This window comes from Eucalyptus grandis, chromosome 3 (assembly GCF_016545825.1).
Source record: "Eucalyptus grandis isolate ANBG69807.140 chromosome 3, ASM1654582v1, whole genome shotgun sequence".
NCBI classification, from domain to species: Eukaryota; Viridiplantae; Streptophyta; class Magnoliopsida; order Myrtales; family Myrtaceae; genus Eucalyptus; species Eucalyptus grandis.
This window is the reverse complement of record NC_052614.1, coordinates 32,610,241-32,616,970: the sequence shown is the minus strand read 5'-3', so window position 1 is coordinate 32,616,970 and position 6,730 is coordinate 32,610,241.

The window sequence follows — 6,730 nt, the reverse complement described above, 5'->3', positions numbered from 1 at the left end:
GAATATTTATTTTTGAAACTTACCAATGTATTAAAGTTACTAACTTCTATATATAATTAGCAATCATAACTTAAGTTTTCTAGCAACTTTATCTTCGACTGATTTGCTAAATAATCTTGGTAATATGATCTTGTTTTGAGTGACATATCAACTTCTATTTAGTTGTTTTGAAAACTATTTTGATCAGATACCATTTTGTATCTGCTGATATTACATATTTGTTCAAGTAACTAACTCTTATATAAATATATCATCTACTATTAACTACTTGTTTAATATGGAAAGGACATGGGACGTTACAACAAACAAGTTGTCGAACAACTTTATTGTTACCAACTAGATTTGATAGTCATCAACAGTTTCACGAATTTACCGGCTCAGAAACACAAGAGTCATCCATATTCCAACCGTTTGGAAGTTTCTCATGAGCATCAGTCATGTCTGCCATTAAGCGAATTGTCCGCCAACCGCTGGGGGTTTATGTCCTTTCCTTTTCAAACTCACGAAGTAGATTTTGCAGGAGGCGGTTCCATTTTCTACTTTGGTCTCTTCAACCTCCTATAATCCCATTTTATCTGCATTTCCGTAGAGACTTACGCTGTCGATTAGTAGAGTTTAGTTTATATTAGAGTTACGAGGACTAACAATAGTAATTTTCCATTCATTAGGAAAATAATTGGGGCTCATTGAAAGAGGAGTGTAAAAGAATCCTTTAGACATGACCTGTTTAGATGGCCAGTGAAACGAGAATATCAAGGGGGGAGAGAAGAAACATCGCTCTTTACTCTCACCAACTCAGCTCTTTTGTATGAACAGTCACGTGGTCGTGAATGTAACCTAACTATATTGGAGTTGGTGTTGAATTGAAAAATAATATGAAATTCCAACAAACATCAATTTGATTCTTTCTTCTTAAGAGACAAAATATTCAAAGAACGCATATCGATGTTCCAGCACAAGAAGCCACAAAGGATGGGCCGTGCCGACAGACGCGCTTTCAGCCTTTCCCGAGAGAGGAGAAATTCCGCGAAGCGTGGCAGCTTCTCTCGAGATTTGTGGTTGAGTCGAGCTTTCCCCTTTGCCCTTTAGATCAATGTGCGGGGGCGATGCGGGTAAGTGGGTCCAAGGCTTCAAGCCGAAAACAACACTAGAAAAAAGAGAGATGGGTAAATAGTGACGAAAAACCCATTAAATTACAAAATGAAAGGATTAGCACGGGAAATCTTTTCTCTATATATGAAAATTAAATTCTGTTTAATTAGAATTAAAGAATTTTTTTAAAAAAAATTTATCGTTTGTTTTGGCTTTTTTAAGTTAAAAAAATTATTCCTTAAACCTTTCAAAATGTACAGATTAATAATCAATATATAAATTAATACACTATTTTGTCATAAATTTCTAAAACATAACAAATATACTGAGTTTTGGCGGGAAAGTTAATGACTCGATTTCATATCTAAATTCATCGAAACATATATACACGTTTATATCTTCATATCTTAAACACATTAAATGTGTCGTATTGTACAACTCAAATGATAAATAGATTTTATATCAACAGTTAATTTATGGTCGTCGATGTATACTAATATCAACAACTCTTTTGGTTGTCAACAATGGCTTTCATATCTAGTGTTGATAACCACATGTTTCTAAACACGTATCTATTCATGTCAATGCCCTAGTTAAATTTGGGTGCAAACAGGTAATTAAGGAAGGTAATCGGAAGTTGGTAAAAAATAATAAAACAAGTTGATAATTAAAAAATATACTTGGTAAGAAATGTTAGTAACCTCAAACTAATTGATAATTTAAATAGTAAATAGTTGGTACACCACTCTAACCAAAGTTGGTAATTTTTAGAAAGAGTCAGTAATTTTAAGTCTTTGCACAAATAGAAGTTTGTAAATAACAAGAGATTATAATTTCGAATGGAAAGAAAACCAACTTCACCTCGTGCTTTGTACGTTGAGAATCTGCGTCGAAGAGTAGAAGGAACAACTTTATTTTTGTGAGTCTAGGGCTTGGTCATTGGGAATCGCTGCACTGATTCGATTCTAAGGTCTTGTTTCTGATTTTGTTTATTCAAGTTGAAAATGTTGTTGGGTTCACTGCGTTGGTTGGGGCGAAATAAATTTTTTGGGGTCCCTCAGGACAAGGTTTGTGTCACGAACTACGATGCATGTGCTCCCGGATCACCTGCCACTCGAGCATATGCGGGTGAGGGGGTGGGTACTGTGAAGTGTGGATGTGTATTTGAGCGGACTTTGGAAAGGATCCTTCCCAACAGGTTCACGGTCACGACGATAATGTTTTAGAATGCATAAGACATAGATGGTGGCTTAACTCATTTTTGGCTGTTTGTCTAGATGACGGTGCAATGTTACCGTCGTGGAATTCTATAATTAGAAGGATTTGGTCAATGAGTGTTTTCAAATTAAGTTGTTAGGCAACTAATTGAAAAGGTAAGATATTTAAATTTAGTGACACAATCAAAATGATATTACCTTTTTCATTTTTGTTTTTGAGCTAGGTGAAATGTGCTACCCCATATGTATAGAGTTATATTTCTCGAACATGTTGCTTTAGAATTTAGTGTTAATATGATACCTTAAATTGATGGGGACTGAGCAACCACTCCCACTCTCCCTCGTATTTTGATACCACTTTTCTAAATTATCTCAACTTGTGATTTCTTAATTGTTAGGCAATCAAAATGATATTACCTTTTTCATTTTTGTTTTCGAGCTAGGTGAAATGTGCTACCCATATGTATAGAGTTATATTTCTCGGACATGTTGCTTTGGAATTTAGTGTTAATATGATACCTTAAATTGATGGGGACTGAGCAACCACTCCCACTCTCCCTTGTATTTTGATACCACTTCTTCTAAATTATCTCAACTTGTGGGGCTTGGGCCATTTCTTAATCATATCTCTACCATTACTCACGATCAATGCCACAACACAATGACAATGGAAATGGAAATGGAAACCGACCCCCACTTTCCTACCATTGCTCATTGACCCCTATTCCACATGGGGTTCTTGTAACTTCCTTGAAATGCATCATACCGCATTTTCCATCATTTAATAGGCACAGCCCACACGCTAACTTTGTTGCGCTAAAACTTCCTCTACAAAATTTAGTTTTCAAGCCGTCTTGTAGTTCTTAGAAAGCTCTCTTGATGTACTACAACAGCCCATCTTAGCCGCCCCAAAACAACACCGAAAACAACAAAAAGTCAGGTTCAAAGCTATTGTTTGTTACAATTCCAGAACACGTCCCCAATTTTAAATTTTCGTTCCATACAAATGCAAGCTCAAATTACTATCCATAAGATGCTATAGCTTCACAACATCTTAAAGTATTATTTCTGCAAACATATGTAGCTCAATGACTCAAAAATCGGGCTTTGTCGCATAAATATCCAATAAATCCAAATTTCGAGCTCTAATTGCAACGATTGCTTCAAGTAGATGATTAAAGCTCAAATCAATTACCGGTATTGCAAAACGGAGTTGAGTCAGCTTGATGAGGCATCCGGGTCGTAAGCACGCCAAATTTTTTTTTTTCCCTATTTCCTTTCTCTTCTTTCTCTCCTCTCCCCTGTTTCTTTATTTCCCCTGTTTTCGTTTCTGTTGAAGGCCCCCCTCTCTCCTCTAGCTTCCACTGTAAAGCAATTACATGAGCGTTTCCCTATTTCTATAGTTCTACAGATCGGATTAATTGTTCTTTGCAATCTTTCATGATCGTCTATAGAACTCTTCAAAAGATGCATTGCAATTTAATAGATTAGTGCTGGTTAAATGCATTTTCTTCTTCTTATGTTTTCCCTTTTATGAAAACCACATAAAACAGATAAAAAGCAGAGTACAAAAAGTACGCCAGCTCACATCCATACAAAAAACAACCTTAATGAAGTTTCAAATTACATGACAAGCCACCTGGCAATTATTCTTGTGGCTACATTAATCGAACTTGCTAATACTATTTCCTTTTTTCTTCGATTTCCCAGCCTTCTTGTTTTTAATTCCTCTGGTTTGCTATGTTCTGTATGTGTGTAGGTATTCCAAAGTTTTTAAAGAACATTGATTTTAGATTTCCAAGAAAGGTCATAGAAACACGATAATGGATGAAAAAAAATGCAAGATCGTCTAGATTCCTTTTCATGATTGATCTTAAACCTTTTTTTTTTCTTTTTGTTCATGGCTAGGCAAATAGTGTCAAAGTCTTTTCCACTTCAGCCGGTGTACCAATCATGGGGATAACCTTTTGAGTGTCCTTGGAAATTTCCTCGTAGAAATTAGCTCCAAACGATTTCTTGTCTATTATTCAGTTATAACAATTAAAAATTCTAATCAGGTACTCGCATGACACATTTATTCAAAATTAATTTTCGTCTTACAAAAAATGCTAAACTGTTACACCTATAACACATTTATTCAAAATTATTATTTTTATTAAAAAACACGTGCTTAGCTCTTTTCTTAATCTGAGTTATCAATGATTAGCAAGTTTTGATCACGTTATTTCACTGATCTATTGAGTAAATTAGTCCGTGATTTTTGGAATAGATGATCTTGGAATATCATACTTTAATGGTATGAGCTAGGTCTTCAATTTGGGCACCCCAAGTGTTGTCAAATCTGCATAAGGAGAGTGACTAACAATTGACTCTGGCTATTTGTACAAAATTTCAAAATATACGAGATATTTGTATAATTTTCATTTTTTTTTTTTTGGGTCTACATGACCAGGATTAGCTGATGCTTGTGATGCATAGATGCTTAAGCTAAAGCTAGAGCTGAACTTGTAAAAAAAAAAAAAAAGCTAGAGCTGATGGTTCTAAATATCGAGGAATTACATGAGATTTTTCATGTTTTTATAGTTAAAAAAATCATATAAACTTGAATAGATGCATGATGATTGAAGTGCTATCCAAGTCAAAGAGAGAGATTGATTTAGGAGATCTAATTAATTGTCTTCTGAAAAATTCTATCGCCCTCTAGAGCATTCTTGAAAGATTTTTCTAGTGCTAGTGCTGGTCAAATGTGGGGTCTTCTTTTCTTGTTTTCCCTTTTGTCAAAAACACACGAAAAGATAATTAGCAGATACAAAAAAAATACACCAGCACACAACTATACACAACCTTATTGTTTTGATTTTTTTCATGACCAAACTGTTTTGATTAATAAACATTATGTCGCTACTCACATATCTGAACATTTAGTGGAAAAGGAAAACATTAGAGAAATTTCTATCTATCCATTGTAAAATGACTATTATGTTGTTATGATTTATGAGACGAATTGAACTTTGATACAATACACTTTTCATTTAGATCCTTACGTAGAATTTTAAACATATTAACACTCTCTCATAGCGTAGATCAGGATTTGTTGAAGACCGAAATCATTGTTAAGACAGGACAAGTTACTCTGGGTCTACTGAATTCGATCTTGGTCAAGATCACAAAGAGATCGACGCTGCTTAAGACAATAATAATTGATTGTAAAATTCCAAGAAAGCTAATAGAGGCACGATAATGGATGAGAAAACGTAAGGCTCGTCTGCGACTCCATCCATGACTGATCTCTAACTTTTCCCTTTTGGTGGTGGCTGCAAAAGAAGTGTTCAATACTTTTCCATTTTACACGGTACACCGACAGTGGAGATTACCTTTCGAGCGTCCTTCTTGGAAAGCGCCTCGTGGGTCTGAAATTGGCAACCAACGCCTTTTTTTTCTTTCCCAATTTCTTTTTGACTGATGAACTAATTCTCTTATTATTTGGCAAATTCGTTATAATTGTCAACATCGGCGTACGGGGCGAGAGTCAAATGAAATGTCTAAATAATGTAGACACATGGAGTTGCAATCATAGCCTAGCTAGAAAACAAAAATGAAAGGGTAACGCCTTCAAACTTTAATTATCATTTATTTTTATCATCTACAAACTTCTAGTTGCATTTCTCAAAAATGCCTTAACATAACCAACTTTAATTAGAATGATGGATTTACTTTTTGCCATTTAAATTATCATCTACAAACTTCTAGTTGCATTTCTCAAAAATGCCTTAACATTACCGACTTTAATTAGAATGACGGAACTACTTTTTTCCATTTAAATTTTCAAATAATTTTGAGTTACTAACTCTTATATGAATACTTACCAAGTTTAATTTTTCAATTACCAACTTTTCTTATTTTTCTATCAATTTTTCGTTCACGTTTCTTTATTGTGCCTTAAATTTACTAATTCTTATTTGTCAACCTTTTCTTCAATTAAGCTTTCAACTGGTTACCAGATCTCATTCGAGTTAACTATCAATGTTTTTTTTTTTTAATTTATTAACTTTTCCATCGAGCAACTTAATCTAGAAAAAATCGGGAAATCACCAAATAAATTGAGGTACTTTTCTATGTAATTGGGCCATTTCTTAGTCCTTCCTTCAATCACGTCTCTGTCACGTCTCATTTTCCTGCATGACCATCGCTTGTTGACCCCTGTTTAACACATATAGTCCTTGCCACTTCCTTGAAATCAATCATGACGTGTTTTCCATCATCCCAGTCTTGTAAAATCACCATAAAATGTAATGTGATTTGTTTCATAAATTTAGGAGGTGCAATTAAGATAAAAATAAAAAGGAGCCGTTTATACTCTTTCCTTGGGCTTAGAGTTTTTATGACCACCTTATGAGTGATTTTTTATTTATTGAAATTAC